Source organism: Manis pentadactyla, chromosome 12 (genome assembly GCF_030020395.1).
Source record: "Manis pentadactyla isolate mManPen7 chromosome 12, mManPen7.hap1, whole genome shotgun sequence".
Classification (NCBI taxonomy): domain Eukaryota; kingdom Metazoa; phylum Chordata; class Mammalia; order Pholidota; family Manidae; genus Manis; species Manis pentadactyla.
In genome coordinates this window covers 36,440,019-36,457,647 of record NC_080030.1, presented here as the reverse complement: position 1 = coordinate 36,457,647, position 17,629 = coordinate 36,440,019, and positions in this window count along the sequence as shown.

Genomic DNA, 17,629 nt, shown 5'->3' with positions numbered 1-17,629 from the left:
TGTGATAACTAAGGGAGTTTGAAGAGAAGAGAGTTGAACCCTTGAGCTTAGTTAGAGGTTAGAAAGATGAGGAATAACCAATGAACGAGACTGAAACAGAAAGACCAGAGAAATGGAAGAAAATGCAGCAAGTATGGTCACCAGGAATCAAGTGATAAAAGTGTTTTAAGGAGAAGGGAGTAATCAACAGTGGTGAGTACTACTCATGGACCAAGCAAGATGTGAACATTTGATCTAGCCACAGAGAGGTCACTGATGATCTAGAAAAGGGTGCCCCGTGGAGTTTTGGAGGAGAAAGATCAGTTATGAACTCAGAAGAGAATGAGAGGACAGAGATTTGTGACTCATCACAAAGGAAAAGAAAGAAAAAGGGTGGTAGCTAGAGAGAAATTGGGTAAAGAGAAGATTTTGTGTTTCTTAATGGGAGAATGTATGTGTATGTGTCTGTTTCTAGGAGTGATTCAGTGGAGAGGGCAGAATTGATGAGGCAGGAGAGAGGGAAGGATTGATGGGGCGATGCAGCAAGGAGGGGCGGGCTCCTATGCGCAAGAAGAGGGGTTGGCCTTGCCCGAAAGCAGAGCAGCTCCTCTGGAGTAGTAGGAGGAAAGGTAAATAGAAATTTGACCAGATGCAGGTAGAGTGAAATAATTTTTAAATTCCTTAATAATTAATGGATGTTTCTGATATATCAGACAATATGCTAAGCACTTTGCATACATGATTTCATTAGTTCTTACAGTGACCCTGTGAGGTAGGTTCTTAGATTAATTCTATTTTAACTTACAAGGGAACTGAAGCTTACCAAAGTCATATGGCAAGTGTCAAAACCAAAATCTGAACCCTTATTCTCCTGATTTTAGAATCTGTGTACTGAAGTATCAGCTCATGGTGCTCATTATCTTCCCACTCCTACACCTCTTTTGCTGTTTCTCTTTCCTCTCTCTGCCTCTGTCCTCTCTCTCTCTCATTCTCCAAATGCTAAATAATCACCAAATCCTGCCCATTTTACCTCCTAAATATTTCTTGATTCTGAGTCCTCTTCTTTTGCATCCTTATATTTTTACCAGCCTTTGACCCGACCCATACAGCTAAATTGATCTGTGCAACCCCAGGATGGTCTAACTGAAGGGCAACTTTGATCATGCCAGCTCCCTTCCCAAGTATTTCTAGAACCACTTTGCCCTATGACTTCAAGCTCCTTAAACATGCTGTAAGCCTTTCACTATCTAGTTACCGTCCATTTTTCCAGTCTCAAGTTTGTTAGTTTCTTCCTGAATTGTTTTTTCCCAGTAAAGCTGAACCCTTGCAGTTCCACTGCACTAAGTGTCATGTTCTCTACCTCTGTGTCTATGATCTATGCTTTCCCCTCACCCCATTTCTTGGCTGTTTTTCTGCTCGTCTTTTAAGCCACAGCTCCTGTTGTTTACTCCAGGAACACATTTCTGATGCCTCTAACTTGAGCTTCCATTGTCCTCAACCATATTTCCATCTTTTACTTACCATATAGCATTTATAATGACCTGTTAACATGTTTGCTTTTACAACTAGACCACAAGTCCCTTGAGCATAGGGATTGTGTCCTATTCATGTTTGTAGCCCTACCACATAGCTTAATGTTTGGCTATAATCATTTGTTGAGTGAATGACCAGCACAGGTGTACATTTTATCCAAGAAAAAGAAAAGGGAGCATCTTTTCCTTTTATAGTATGAAAGAAGTAAGTGAGTGGCTGTGATTTCTGAAGTATTTCTAAGCATAGCAAAGAGAATGCAAGAGAAAACTTGCAACAATTCTTTATTCAACAAACATCATGCATCTTCCTTTTACCAGGTGCTTTAGTAAGAGCTACGTGTGATGGAGCTTTCATTCTAGTGAAGGGAGGCTGATAATAGGCAAATAAAAGAGAAAGAAGAAAACTTCAGGGAACAGTAGAGTGGCGGTGCAAACCCAGCAGGTGTTCTGATGGGGAGCGCCTGAGACCGCTGCCCAGAGTAGCTACAGAAGAGGCCTTAGGAGGTAATCTTCAACTGGAGATCTGAAGGACATAAGAAGGAACAAAGCACATCATGTTCTGGGGGAACAGCACAGGCAGCTGGCAGAGGGGGTCCCCAAGGCAGGAGTAAGCAACAGAAGGGAGGCCAGTGTGGGTAGGACCTGGAGAGCAAAGGGAGAGGGGCTGGAAGTGAGTTTTTAAGGAGAGTTAGGGGTCCAATCATGGAGCATCTTGTAGGATGGGGAGGAATTTGGATTATGGGGAGCCACTCATAGGTTTTAAGGTGGGGGGAATGATACTGTCTGAGGAATGCCTTGCAAAGATAGATCGCTGTGTGAAAAATGGGTTGTAAGAGGTGAAGAGTAAGAAACTAGTCAGGAAGGTGTTGCAGCTTGGCGAGGGGATGTGGTCTGAGTCCGGGTGGTTGTAGGGAAGACGGAGAGGAATGCCTGTGGGATATTTTGGAGAATGAGTGTGGACAACTTACTGGCTGATTAGATGGCAGCAGAGGAGTAGAGGAATGAAGGTGACCAGGAGGTTTTTGGCTGGAGCAAAAATGCCATGGTAGTCCTGTCATATACAGAGCGGCAGTGGGCTGGGTGGAAGAAGCAGCCAATCCAGGACTCTGGGTTGCACAGGTTAAGTTTGAGATGCAATTGGACATCAAATGGATGTGTCAGGTTGGCAGGCCAGAGATGATAGTCTGGAGTTCAGTGGGAACGTTGGGGTAGAGATATACATTGGGACTGGTGAGCATTCAGAGGGCTTTAAAAACTTTAGTAGTAGAAAGGAAACTGCCGTCTTGCTGAAACCGAGAATTTCAGGAGCAGTGGGGTCAACAGGGTCGTATGAGGGGTTAAGTAAGATGAGAGCTGCGAAGGCACTACTAGGTACCAACATGGCACTGGGTGCCAACATCTGGGAACTTGACAAAAATGGCAGTTTCTGTGAAGTGCTGGGACTGACACCCAAGTGGACTGATTTGAGGAGAGATCTAGTTATGAGAAGTGGAGTCTGTAACCTTAGATTATTCTTTCCGGAAGTTTTGCTGTTGTTTTACCAACTTGGTGAAGTGCATAAGGCCTTTGGACAAGTCTCTCAACTGAAAGTGGGTGGTGGTAGCACACGAATTAAGTTTTTACCACAAGGTGTCACTAATTCTTTGTTAGCTTTCAGTGAGGAAAGTGACTACAGCCCAAGTGAATCTTGCACTAAGGAAATACTATTACTGTAAAAATCATATTACAAAATAGACCAGTCAGAAGGAAGGTATTCTACACCGTGGAAGGGTTTCCTTTCCAGAGCCGGTCTCCGGCACATCTGAGGTGCGTGCGTGGATGCAAAGTATCCCAGGAGCAGCAGGCAGGAGTCTGCAGACCAGGGCTGTGGACCCAGAGCACAGGGTCTGGAGACTGGAGTTCAACCCCAGTTTTGACTCCCTAGCAGTGTGGCCTCAAGCACCATTTAAGTGATTCTTTGGCTGATTGACAAAGACAACATTTTTTTTTGTTGTTATTTTAAAATAGCAGAGATAGCAGATGCTCCTGTACCCACCTCACCCAATTATTTGAATAAATGAGAAAAAATAATGTGCTTAACAGTGTTTAGAAAATCATGAAGTGCTCTGTAAATAGAAACATTATTTATAAAAATTATTTATGCCCAACTTTATAGTAATATAGGTATTACATAAAGCAGTTATATTAGTAAGACTCTTGGTTGCAAATGGTGTAAGCCCAATTTGAACTTGCTCGGCAAAAAGGGAATGTGTTAAAGTTTATAAGGATAGTTCAGTGACTCCAGAGATGGTGGTAGCAGGGGGCTGGGGTGTGGGTTGGGAGAGGGGGTTTGGGGGAAGGGGAGCTTCTAGAATCACTGGAATCAGGGATTTGAATGACAGCAATGTGTGCACCCCCTTCTTTCCTCTTTGCTACTGTCTGATGTCTTTGTTCTCTTTGACTCCAACTTACTTTCACCACCTAAGAGGAAACATTTGATATTATGAAGGTTATAGGGCTTCCACATGACAACATCTTACAGGTCGAGAAGATGAGAAGCCAGAGCAGGAGAAGTAGATGCTGTAGAAATACCTTGATTTTGGTGAAGAGAATATGCATTTCAAATTTATGAAAGCCACTATCAGTTATACTGATCTTCAAATTTAAAAAAATAAAATGTTCTGGAGTGTCTAATATCCATGGGTCTGCATGTCTTTATTTCTTAAAAATATGACAGTGTTGCATTATAATCCATTTCTTCACTAACTTGACATTGTAAAAGGGTAAGATAAAAGGGTAGATGTACCTAACTTAAATCAAAGATTTAAAAGAATGAAAATTTACCAAAATAAAAAGGTTTAATTTCTTTGCAACAGAAATCTTCATTTAAAACATTTCACAATGGAATTCTTTTTAAAGACATTCTGATCTGAAGTACATGTTCATTTAAAAACCTATGTTTACATAACTCTTCAGGAGCGTACGTATCACAATATTATGAGGTGGTCTTGCTGTTATATATCTACCTTTTTAGAATCCCAACAAAGATGCTAATTGTTTTAACAAAATAAAAGTTAATTAGAACCATTACTAATGTTTTTTTCTGCATATGCATTAATTAATCACATCACATTAGTTATTTGTGAGATTTTATCTGAAAATAAATTCTCCTAACCTGTATTCCCTTAGTAGGAAGCAGAAGCAAGTTTTTGTAAAGGTTCTTATATCGAATGGAATTTCTCTTCCGAGCCCTGTGGTTATATTGAAATCAGGAGCTGGAGACACCGACAGTTAAGTCCCCTGCCTGCCGAAAAGGCAACATCTCGAAAATAGAAATGGAGACCATTGCCTTCCCTGGGAGGCCATGTTTCCCTCCTCTCCATACAGCTGAAGTGTGGTGTCTGAAAATACTAATAACAATTGTAGAATTGAGCTTTATTGTGTATATGCCTCAGCATATGTGAGCATTATGTATTTAGATCTTTTTGATAGGAAACTCTAATATACAGGATATAACTGGGGCTTCTAAAGTGTGTTCAAGGATACTTCCCCAAATTAATAATGTCCTCATCCTTGAGATTTGTTTAAAAAGACAGGGTCAGGGACTCCTGGTTTAAAACAGCACTGACTGAAGTAGGGCTTTCTTCCCCCTCTTAACTACCCAAGGCAGCAAGGATAAGATCTGTCCCATTTCTGTCTAGAAGGACATGGCAGACTTAAACAAGGGCAGGGGACAGGAATTGTGCAAAGCAGCCTGTGTTCTTGCTTGAGAAGGGGATTTAAATGCACTCAGCAGACATCCAGAGGCAATTATGATTAAGTGTGGCAATTGTGCCACACTTGGCAAACACCAGCTATGGATTTATTTCCCTTAGTGGAAGATAAGAGTGAGGAGAAAGAGGAGGAAGAGAAGAAATATAAATCAATGAAAAAATGCTGCCAAACAGAACAAAGGGACATGCACTTCACCAGTCAGAGGAAGATAGATCTCTAGAAGGGAAGCTGTTCGGCATCCCTAAAGACATGTACCACCCATGGGTAGGAGCAGAAAGTCAGAAAGGAAAGAATTCTGGAGAGTGAAAAACACAATTTGATGTGATTGAAAGGCAGTGATTTTGGGGCAGAAATGTTTTTGGAGTGTCAGGGATTGTGCAAGGGGCTGAGAAGATAATGATGAATGAATTGCCGTGGTTCTTGCCTTTATGAGTCTGGGGCAGCCCGACAAGGGAGCAGGCCCTTCCGATACCATGTGATGTGTGCTAAGAGGGCGGGATGGGGCACGCTAGAAGCGCCAGTGCACCCAGTCCATCCTGGGGAGTCATGGCAAGCCTCCTGTGTGAAAGAACACTGAGGCTCAGACCATATGAAATTGCCGGAGTTTGCCAGATGGAATGATGGGGACAGTGTTCTGGAGAAAAGAATCACCTGTGTGAAGCCCTGGAGGTGAGACAATGCCTGGAATTTTGAGGAACTGAGAGTTCCATGTGTCTGAATCAGAGTAGGAGGCAGGGAGTGTCAAGAAATAAAGGATTAATTATAAGGATGTTAAAGATGTAGTGGCACAACTCAAATCCACATTCTAGAGGATGTTGTTGAATGTCCAATGATTTAAAGAAATGTTCCCAGAATCTATAGGAAAGAATTAAAAATCTTGACCCAGCATGGAAGATGATAGATACATGGGAGAGGGGCTAACAATCCAAGCTAAGGTTTGTATTCCTATGGGCAAATAGAGGCAACTATGAAAGACTTAATTCATCAAGTGCTTCCAGAGTTGAAAAGTACTTGAATACACACATCAGAAGGGTTCCCCACATTCCAAGAAAAAGTAATGGCAACATGTTTATATTACCAGGATATAGGAAACAGATTTTATAAGCATTCAGGCAAAAAGAAGCAAGAATAAAAATCCCACTGGCCTTAGGCTTTCTTGCAACACCCAAGATCAAAAGATAAACATCTAATAGAGTTTTTAGGAGAAAATGTTGGGAAAAACCTCATACCCAAATGGCATATGCTTTCAGATTTGCAAGGCCTTGCACTATAGACCATCCTGTCCCTTCAATAATGAAAATTTGAAAACTTCTGCTACCTGAAAGAGCAGTCAAAATGAAAAGCTCAGGGGAATGAGGAGATTATAAGACCAACTTTATTTACTCCGGACCAATATGCAGCTCTTTGATCCGCCTTGGTATGTTCTGGTATGTTCTGTGGTTGGAGGGTGAAGCTTGGCCTGAGGAACTTCCCTGAGCTGCTCTCCGGAGGCTGCTCCCATTTCCCAGAAAATGTATTTCTTGTGCCACATGCTACTGCATGTTTCAGGAGAAATGTCATGTTGGATGACCACTTAGAACTGACTCGGTTCTGTTGTATGTTAATATTGGCTTCACTATTTACCTGGTCGAGATACGATGTCCAGAAGAATTAAGCACTCCCTCTTTCTCGAAATGAGGGCTTAACTAATAGTACAGCATATCAGCCATTCCTGTCTTCAGGAGACTCATGTATTTTATGCATCTTTAAAATTCTTATGTTTACCTGAATTGTGATACTTTTAACTGGGCAAGACTAGTAAACCATGTATCAGCAGCCACTGAGTTATGAAGCTTCACTCTACCTCCTCTTCCTCCTGGGATTTGTGAATGTCTCGTTGTTACCTACGATTTGGAATCAGTATATTCATTATGTACATATGATGCTATTGTTAGAAATGTGGCTTATCTGGTTTGCTATTTCTTAAAGAAAATCTCAGGATCAGATCAATGATTTTGTATTTTCTTTTGATCTAAGAAGTTAATGACTCACTTCATTAAGAGATGTATTTTAAAGGCATAGGAAAAAAGATTAAAAATCATAAAATTTCTACTCACTACTGCTGTATATCTGGTTCCTCCCAAAATGAGTGGCTTAAACAATAACCATTTTCTTACGCCCTCAGGTTCTGTGGGTCAGGAATTGGACAGGATCCATTAGGGCAGTTTGTCTTTAGAGACCTCAGCTAGTAAGGCTCAAAGTAGGGATGACTTGATGGCTGCAGACTGGAAACTTCTGGAAGCTCTTTCTCTCCCTTATCTGGTGCCTGGGCTGTGATGACTTGAATACTAGGACCACTGAACAGAGTGGTTGCCACTTGCCCAGACACAAGGAAAGGGGACATAGATCTTATTTTCACTGGGGGGTGTGTCCAAAGAATTTGTGGCCGTATTTTTTTTTTTTGTAGATAATTATTTTTTTATTGAAGGGTAGTTGACACACAGTATTACATTACATTAGTTTCAGGTGTACAACATAGTGATTCAACATTTATATACATGACAATTCTAGGTACCAGCTATCACCATACCAAGCTGTTACAATATCTTGACTATATTCATTACATCCCGGTTACTTATTATTTTACCATTGGAAGTGTATACTTTTTTTTTTTTGTGAGGGCATCTCTCATATTTATTGATCAAATGGTTGTTAACAACAATAAAATTCTGTATAGGGGAGTCAGTGCTCAATGCACAATCATTAATCCACCCCAAGCCTAATTTTCGTCAGTCTCCAATCTTCTGAGGCATAACAAACAAGTTCTTACATGGAGAACAAATTCTTACATAATGAATAAGTTCCATGGTGAACAGTACATGGGCAGCCATCACAGAAACCTTCGGTTTTGCTCATGCATTATGGACTATAAACAGTCAGTTCAAATATGAATACTCATTTGATTTTTATACTTGATTTATATGTGGATACCACATTTCTCTCTTTATTATTATTATTGTTAATAAAATGCTGAGGTGGTAGGTAGATACAAGATAAAGGTAGAAAACATAGTTTAGTGTTGTAAGAGAGCAAATGTAGATGATCAAGTGTGTGCCTGTAGACTATGTGTTAATCCAAGCTAGACAAGGGCAATAAAACATCAGTGGCCGTATTTTTTAACCTACCTAATAATACATTTCTAACCTTGGTTTTCTTTGGCTCATAGGTTTTGGGATGGTGCTGTGGGCTAAAATAGTGCTCCCTGCAAATTCATATATTGAAGTCCTAACCCTCAGTACCTCAGAATGTGACCTTTTGGGAAATAGGTCTTTGGAGTTGTATTTAGTTAAATCAGAATGAGGTCATACTGGAGAGAGGTGGGCCCCTCATCCAGTCTGACTGATGTCCTTTTAAGAAGGGGAAAATAGGGACACAGACCTGCACACAGGGAGATCACATGAAGACAAAGATTAATGTGTGATTCTGCCAGACAAGGGGTGCCCAAGACCACCAGCGAGGCGCCAGAGGCCGGGAGAGCAGGCAGGGGACAGTGTCCCTCCAGCCTCAGAGAGGCTGACTGACCAACACCTTTATGTTGGATTTCTAGCCCTCACAACTGTGAGACAGTAAATTTCTGTTGTCTAAGGGTGTTTTGTTACCACAGTCCTAGAAAACTAATACAGTTGGTGTTTAGTATTTTCATTCTTTTCAATATTTTTCTTGTTTTTGATAAGGAACACGTGTTTCTTTAAAAATGAAGGAAAATAAGTTATTTAATGTAATAATTTTAATTTCTATGCTCCATAAAACATGGAAATGTGCAAAAATCTTACTGTGCTTGTGTCTGGGTAATGTGACTATGGGCAGCTTTTTAAATTCATTCTTTTATTTTATTTTTATTTATTTATTTATTTTGATATTGTTAATGTACAATTACTTGAACTACATTATGATTACTAGACTCCCCCTATTATCAAGTCCCCCCCACAGACCCCATTACAGTCACTGTCCGTCAGCGTAGTAAGATGCTATAGAATCATTGCTTGTCTTCTCTGTATATACTGCCTTTCCAGTGTCCCCCCACCCCCGCTACATTATGTGTGCTAATCATAATGCCCCTTTTCCCCCCTTATCCCTCCCTACCCACCCATCCTCCCCAGTCCCTTTCCCTTTGGTAACTGTTAATCCATTCTTGGGTTCTGTGATTCTGCTGCTGTTTTGTTCCCTCAGTTTTTTCTTTGTTCTTATACTCCACATATGAGTGAAATCATTTGGTACTTGTCTTTCTCTGCCTGGCTTATTTCACTGAGTATAATACCCTCTAGCTCCATCCTTAAATTCATTCTTCATCTCTATACTTAAGATACTTTCTATAATGAGTGTGTGTTACTTTGATTATGGTAGGAAAGCCTGGAGGAAACAGGTGCCCTGGGTCCTTTTCTGCTGCTCAGTGGCTCTGCGCCTGTTTCCCAATCTGAATGCAGGGTAAACATTATTCAGTACTCCTATGGACATAAGTGAACAAATACACGTGAAGCCACTAACCTGGTGCCTGATATCTGTGCCTAATAAACAGTACTCCACCTCCACCCTCCACAATTTGTTTGACAACCTCTGTGACTGATTTTGGAAGTAGGTGGGAGATTGCCATTCTTTAAGAGCTCATGCATGTTTATTAGTGGGGACTAAGGGCATAAAGCACTAGTGGCTTATGCTGTGAACCAAAGGCAGCCTGAGCTAAGGGCCTCTCACCCAGACTGCAATCTCTTTAGGCTCTGACCATCCTCTTCCCCTCTTTGGGCTAAGGGAAAGTTAACTTATGGATACTTTTAACTGGGGTCCAGTGAGATTTATTTATATGGTTTGCAGTCATTTCCTTGAATAGGTTAAGTTAGTCATAGTTGTGTTGAGGCAGGAGAAGCTTCCAGAAATATTCCCCCTGGCGACTGTGCCTACGCACCCAGCCTACGACTCACACAAGAACACATGTAAGAATGCTTTTACAGAACATAACTCTGAAAGTCTGTGGATGGAGGAGGAGAAACAAGATTTGCCATGTATGAAGCCAGAAGGTAGACTGTGGAAATTTTTTCCAGATTTTACAACTCCTATATGAAAGAAACTTGGTAGAGATTTCTCCAGATTTGACAATAATCTTAAAAATGTACACAACGTTAACAGTAATGAGTTGAGAAGCTGAAATGTTATTCTAAACTATTAATGTTGAAGAGAACTCCAAATTCTAATCAAGTAAGCTAAAAAAAAGCCACAACAGAACTTTTATTCTCTTCTCAGAAAATATTACAAATTCTTTATTTACAGGCAGAAGTGAGTAAAAAGGTTATGCAGCCAAAAACTGAAGAAAAAAGGAGCATTAGTGAAATTACAGGAGGTTGTTAATGAAAATATTACGTAATTTTGAGGGGCGGTTTTGTTTGTTGTCAAACAAACCACAGTTTACATAAATGTAAATTATCATTATATTTATAATTTATTTAATGTCAGCTTCATTAAATTTATAATTTGTGGTTTTGTTTCTTCTGTATAAATTTTGTGTTCATTCTTAAATTTGTATTTGTAAGTTTGCATTCTTTTTCTTACATAAGGCCTTCAACATTATATAAGCATCAGGACCCTGAAAACCTGGGACTGACTTGAAGGAGCACAAGTTTCAGATCAATCCTTGTTCTTCCACTAAGTTGTTATTTGACTCTGATGCTAATATTTAGGACTGTAACTTTTCTGTTTTTCCATTTCCTACAGAAGAACTCGGAATCAGAGAAGTATTTACGGATCATTTCCTTTTGATCTACAAAGTTTCAGCGGTTCTTTCTAGTAAGAGTTTAAGGATGCGTGCTGTTTGCTTAGAGTAAAACCATGACTCAGAGTGTGAGAAACCGGCTCTCAGCTTCCTAGGAAGTTTTCAATATAAAAACATGCCGTGTACTGTTGAATGAAAAGTAAAATTTAAAACCAGTGGATGGAAATTTCTTGTAATTTGATATAAAACCCCCCGAACTCTTCCTATTCTTGAAAATAAGAGTTGTTTTGTTAAAGGTTCTGAGACTTGAACACATTTTTTGAAATGAAGTTGGCAGATTGTGGTAAGGCCAGAGTCTGTGGTTTCATTTCTTGGGGCAGCCCCTCCACCACCCTCCTTCTACACCACTGTGCCTGGGTGTCTGGTGGTTTAAAAACACAGGAAACAATGGATTTGGGTAATATAATTACTTTTGCATATATGCGGTTTTACTTTAAAGCCAGAAGATTTTTTTGTCTTTGTCTCTTATCAAAGATAAGCTTCACCCATTTTGCTGGAACTACTGTGGTTTCAAAATATTTCAAGCCTGTGAAATATAGCAGATTTATTACAGAAAGAACGTAAACGTTCTAGTATCCAGCCTAGAATATTTGCCCCTTATCCCCCATGCTGGGATAGAGAAGAAGGGTGTGTTTTTAGAATATGGTAGATTTATGTTCCAATGTTGACTTCCTCTCTCATTAGTTGTGTGACCTTGGGAAAGTTACTTAATTTTCTTACCTATAAAAAATGGATATTAATATTTACTTCATGAAATTATGAGAATTAAATGAGATAGCAGTACATTTAAAAAACCTCCCCATCCATTTATAGCACCTAGCACAAAGAAGGAACTAAGTAAATGTTTGAAGTAAAAGAGAATAAAACCTTAGATCTCTCAAGGAGTTTGGAATCTGGAATATAGCAGAAAAGAAGGATCACAGGGGGAGCATTAAATCATAGCACTTTTGAAATTAATGAATATTGAAGGAAGTGGCGGAAAGATGAGTGATTGCAGTTTGGAAATTCTAGGTCAGAGAAGATTTTATATAAAGTTGGAGTTTTTATATTTAAGCAGACAAATTATGTGCAGGGAACCAATGTCATATTTTCCTGGTTGAATGAAAGAGTACATGTTCATTTATTTGTTTTTTTGTTCATTAACTCAACAAACACGATACAAACATTTAAGATGTGTAAGAAAGTATTTAAGGCTCTGGAATACAAGGAAAAATGCAACCCATTTTTGCCCTCAAAGAGGTTATAATCTATGGGGGCAGAGAAGCATGAAAAAAATAAGGATATTAAAATGTGGGGTACAGAACAGGGCAGGTCAGTTTTACATTAGAGTGGAGGTGGGCTCAATGAGTGCTTGATGGAAGAGAGAAGCTGTCTCCACAGCAGCAGAGGTAGTGGGGTGTGGGCTGTGTCCATAGTCCAGGTAGATGAACTAGAATGTGCAAAGGCACAGGTGTGGACCAGCTTCGCATGTGTGTGTGAGCTGAAAGTAGGTAAGGGTGTGGGGTGTAGGTGGCACTGGGCTAGAGAAGTAGGCAGGGTCAGGTGATGGAGGTCCTGGCCTGCCACACTTCGTTGGCAAGGCTAGGAGGGGCCACATCCAGGAGCAAGGACAAGGCTGTGGAGGGGACTCAAAGAGCAAATAGACATCCTCTAGTGGGTCAGCAAGAAAGTGGTATTTGAGGGTTTTGGAAAACATGATGAAGTGGAGTTTGGAAGATGAGGCTTCAAATCACTGTATGCTGCATACCCGCAAGAGGAAGTCAATCGAGGCAAAGTTATTAAATGAGGGCATTTGATGTTATGGGCTTGGACCAGAAGATTGCAGTTTTAATTTTGCCTTTCTGTTACCTAACTCTAATCTCTAGTAATGGCTAGACATTTTGAAAAACTACTATCTCTGCTGTGGGGAGGGACAGTCACCAGTGCTCACAAATTATACACTTGAAACCTGATTTAACAACTTGTTTAAAAACTGATGTAACAAGAGGAATTTTACACATGCAAATGAACACCTGTGAGCATTGTTAGGCAAGAACTGCTAGATTTAGCAACACCAGTTTAGCAGTTTGAGAAGGGATCTCTTTTGGGGCTAAATGACCAGTTTTACAGACTGTTTTGCTGCTTGGATCTGCTACAATGATCACTGAATAGACAAATAATCCCTACCTTTAATGGAGTTGTTGAACTTTACAATTAAAAATCCTGAAAGAAATGAATTTAGATTATATTCCTTTCAATTTGCTCTGAGGCCTGTGGATGTTTGCTGTCTCTTAAAGATTTAGATTTAAACATCTAAGTCTTAAAATCTATAAAAAATATAAAATTTTTCTTAGGAATTCAGCGCATGAAACTCAAGCATCATACCACCACAAATTCACCAGGAACCAAACTACACCTTTTTTCATTTCCAATCACAATGAAAATATCATCAATTTTTGCTACAGATGTGTATTTAAAACTAATTAGGGTCATGAATGAAATGACCAAATGGCTTCCCTATCATCCTACAGTGAGAACCACCCACTCCCCAACTTGACATATTTCTGGTTCCTTAAGACTTTAATATATATGTATTTTAAATTCTGCTTGGGCCATAATTGCATCTTTGAAACTAGTCAATTTTTATATATGTCTAAATGCCTCTTTATTCTTGCCAGTACATTTAACATGACAAAATAATTTGCCAAAACATTTTATCCTTTTAAAAAGCTTACTGGTGGTCAGCATCACCAGTCCATGGCTAAAAGCTCTTTTCTAAGTATTGCATATAGCATGTATAGTATTGAAAAAGAAGCATCCCTACTGTTATAGTGAAATAGGCTCCTAACAGACCAACCTTATCACAAATTGCAATGATAAACTCTACACAAACCACAAAAAACAACTATCTAAGGGATGCAAAGAATGAACAAAAGCAGGCAGAGGGTAGTTGAATCTTGGAGAAGGGTGTAGTTTCCTGGTATTTGTTTTGGCTCGAGGACAGGCCATGGTTGCAAAGTGTATGTGTATGGCTAAAACTCCAATAGAAAGCCTGACATATTACTGACCTGAGGAATCATGACCATGACAGACTGCAGGATCTCTCCGAGAATGAGTGACCTAAATTCTGTGTTTGAACTCTGCCTGTTTCTAGCTGACCCAAAAATCACATATGCACAAGGCAGACTCAAAGCATCTTGCAGCTAAGGTTTGGTGTAGTGAACTGACATTTGAATTGCCACCTACTACAAGTGAGACAGAGTTTGCAATTTGCATTTAACAAAGTCAATGGCCTCTTAAAAAAGTAATTCCGACAATGGGATTAATACAAAAGAATTCAGAGTCTTGACTACAGAACAGTCACAATGTCCAGGATACAACCCAAAAATATTCAAAATATGAAGAACCAGGAAAATGTGACCTATTTTGAAGACAATCAAAAAAGATCAGCCTGAGATGACTGAAATGTTGAAATTATCAGGAAAGATTTTTAAAGTAGCTATTATACTCACTGGGGTAAAAAGAGAGAAGTGCTCCTAGTAAATAAAAGACAGGAAACCTCATAAGAGAAACTGAAAATATATGAAAATAAAGGGGAAACTTTAGGACTCAAAAATGTAATATATAAAATAAAATACTAAATAGACCTTAATATCAAAATGGAGACAACAGAGGAAAGAACCAGTGAACTTGAAGGTAGTGCAATAGAAATTATCCAATCCAATCCAATTTTCCAAAAAGAAGGAAGAGAAGGAAGAGGACAAAGAAGAGGAAGAGGAGGAGGAAGAGAAGAATAAAAATAAGGAGAAGAAAGAGTGAAACACATTCTAGAGAGCTTCAGGGATGAGGGATGTGTGGGGCAATATCAAAAAGGCTGACATAGTTGAAAGTCCAGAAAGCAAGGAAAAAGAGAATGGGATGGAAAATATTTGAAGAAACAATGGCTAAGAACTTCCCAAATTTAATGAAATATTTAAGTTTACTGATTTTAAATTTAATTACTTCAGTGAATCCCAGACAGGATGAATATAAAGAAAAACACATTTAGACATGTCATAGCCAAACAGCTGAAAAACAAGAGAAAATCTTGAAAGCAGCCAGAGAAAAATACCATGTATATATAGGGAACAATGATTTGAATAACAGTGGGCTTCTTATTGGAAACTATGGAACCCAGGTAACAGTGGAATAAAATCTTTGAAGTGTTTAAAGAAAAATTGTCAACTTAGAATTCTGTATCTAGCAAAAATAGCCTGCAATAACTGAAGCAAGATGAAGACATTTTAAGATAAAAGAAAGCAAGAGAATATACAAGAAAGAAATAAAACCGATTTTACATATATTTTTAAAAAAATATAATAGAAGACAATTGAAACCTTCACAACTCTCTTTTGTCTTTATGCTGGGCTGCTGAGGCTTGTGGGGTGGAGATAGGAGTAATATGAAACTGTCTTTCCTTACCCTCTTCAATGTATCTTTCCTTATTTCTGGCCCCATCCTGCTGTAATCCCTCATTTGGAGTCCTAAGCTCTTGTGAGGTATTTTTGTGAATGGATAGTTATTCTAATTGAATTTCTGTGAGGGAACACATGTTGGCAACTCCTATTCCACCATGTTGCTGATGTCATTCCTCTCTAAAAGTTTGTTTGATATTATAAAATTAATGTAATTAAACATACAGAATAAAGGAAAAAAATCATATGATCATTTTAATACAAAAAGGGGGAAAAATGACAAAATTCAATACCCATTCCTGAGAAAAATTCTTACTGAACTAAGAATATAAGGGTACTTCTTCAAACTTAAAAAGAGCATCTATGAAAAATCTCAGCCAACATCATACTTTAATGGTGGAATATTAAATTATTTTCTATTAGAATCAGGAAGAAGGCAAATATGCTCATTTTTGCCACTTCACTGAACACTGAATTGGAGGTCCTAGCCATTGCAATAAAGGAAGAAAAAGAAACAAAATGACAAATACTGGAAAGGAGAAGCAAAACTGTCTTTACTTGCAGTGTAAAATAATAGAAAAAACTATTTTGGTCTCTGTCCCCATTTCCTGGCACAGAGCTCCTAAAACCTTTACAACTTCCTAAGTAATAACAGCACTAAGATTACCTTTTGTTGTAATATTTGGTCTTTGACCCCAGTTCCTGACACAGGGCTCTTGAAACCTTTGTGATCTTCTGGATGAAAGGAGTATCTTTTGCTCAAATTAGGCAACTCTCAGTGGGCTTCTGGATGACTTCTGGAAGTTCCTGGAGAGGGCTTCTCTCCCTATGAAGAGATGAGAAGGGCTAGAAATGAAGGTAATGATCAATTATGCCTTCACGATGAAGCCTCCATAAAATCCCCAGTGTATGGGGTTCAGGGTGCTTCCGCGTTGGTGAACACATCCATGTACTGGGAAGGTGATGCACTGCAGTTCCACAGGGACAGAAGTTCCTTGCTTGGGACCCTCCTACACCTCTTCCTATATATCCCTTCATCTAGTTATTCATCTGAATCCTTTATCCTATCTTTTAATAAACTGGTAAACATAAGTAAATGTTTCCCTGAGTTCTGTGAGCCATTAGAGCAAATAATCAAATCTAAGGGGGAGGAGGTCATGGGAATGTGGAGATCTACTACTGGTGACTGATATCTGAAGTGGGGGCAGTCTCGTGGGACTGAGCCCTTAACCTGTGGGACTAATCTGATGCTATCTTCAGGTATATAATGTCAGAATTGAGTTACATTGTAGGACATCCAGCTGGTGTCACAGGGAATTGCTCGTTGTGGGGAAAAACCCCCAACACATTTGGTGTCAGAAATGTTGTGAGTGTGTTAGTAGTGTGAGAGCAAAGTAGAAACACAGGAGGAAAACTGAGTTTTTCCTAAACAGCAACTAATATGGTTGTTTGCACAGAAAATCTTGAGGATCTACAGAACAACTAAGTAATATATGATTATACAAACTCATAGTATTTAAGACTAAAACTTAAAGGAATAACTCTTACAATAGTCTATCAGCAAACAATTGTGAAATGAAATGAAAAAACAATTCCACTTTCAAAATTTACTCTAAAGTTCCAAAAATCAAGATAGTGTACCATAAACAAAAGGACAGGTAGATAGATCAATAAAACAGAACAGAGGGTCCAAAAGAAATCTATGCATGTATAATCAGTGGATTTTTGATAAAAGCACCAGGGCAATTCAGTGCAGAAAGGAAAATCTTTACATTTATTTGAAATTTGCGAAGAAAGTAGATCTTAAAAGTTCTCATCATAAGAAAAAAATTTTCTAACTATGTAGGTGATGGATGTTAACTAGATTTGTTGTGCTGATCACTTCACAATATATATAAATATTGAATTGTTATGTTGTGCACCTGAAACAAATATAATATTGTACGTCAAATATATATCAGTTAAAAACAGAAGAGTTCTTTTCATATGGAAAAAAGAAAGTACATTGAATTTTATTTCATATCCACACAGAAATTAACTTGTAATGGGTCATAATCCTAAACGTAAAATCTCAAACTATAAATCTTGTAACAGAAAACAGAAAAAAAAAATCTTTTTGAAACTGGGTGGAG